Here is a 1,094-nt window from a genome sequence, read left to right as displayed (position 1 = left end):
AGATATAAGATTGCCAGGATTTTGTCTCTCTCGCCGAGGTCAGTAGCTATCGAACGCCGACGAAGGGAAATAACCCTGAAATCCAGATCCGTTCGTGCTGCAGATCGTGGTGAGAGGGATAACTCCCCTTGGCAAACAGGACACAGTCGTGTGTCGATAAGCCAGCTGGAGGAGATGTCCTCCTGGGGCTAAAACAACAGTAACATCCACCCCTAGGGGTCAGCCACACTTAAGTGGCAATATACTACACTATATATATATATATATATATATATATATAATTCTTAAAAAGGAATATTGTTGACAATGACTTTGAAGTTTCAGCTTGCTAAGCCATCAACAGACTGCCTATACATACATAGGTACATGATACATACATACATACAAACATACATACATATGTTTGAGAGATATTTGCACCTGTAAAGGCTTTTCTCTGTACTTTGTTGTGGAGAAAAGTATTTTCACATGAGACAAAAAGATGTTAAAAAAACTATAGTCAACTCTAAGTGGTCTGTGTAGGACTGATGGATGCATTTCAAATTTGTTGCTTCTCTTCAGCACCAGATACCAAGAGAGGCAACTCTGAGCTATGAGTACTACATGCCTCTCAGATGTGGAGTATTGTCTTGCAAATTACTTGGTGAACTTATATGTACTGGAGCCATGTAAAAAGCACTCAGTACACCCTGTGAAGTGGCTGGTGTTATAAAGGGCATTTAGCCATGGCAAACAAAACAAACAGATATTAGAGGTTGGTACAGTCCTCTGGCTTGTGATCTGTCAAACTGTCCAACCCAAGCCAGTATGGAAAAGTGGACATTAAATGATGATGATGATGATGATATATATATATATATATATATACGGAGATGTACTTGCATAGTAAGTGACCTGATCTGAGATCGTGTGCTGGAACGAAAACAATTGCAGCGTGGAAGGTGTTTATAAACCATTTAAAATAACACACAAAAGCCGTCAGATTCACTTCAACATTTAAATTTAATTTGTCAAAATATTTTCGTCGCTTTGAGACCGCGACCTGTTCACTGACAATATTGTGCTGCATTTTGTCAGTGAACAGGTCGTGGTCT

The sequence above is a fragment of the Octopus bimaculoides genome, chromosome 9, assembly GCF_001194135.2.
Source record: "Octopus bimaculoides isolate UCB-OBI-ISO-001 chromosome 9, ASM119413v2, whole genome shotgun sequence".
Lineage (NCBI taxonomy): Eukaryota > Metazoa > Mollusca > Cephalopoda > Octopoda > Octopodidae > Octopus > Octopus bimaculoides.
This window is presented reverse-complemented; position numbering follows the sequence as displayed.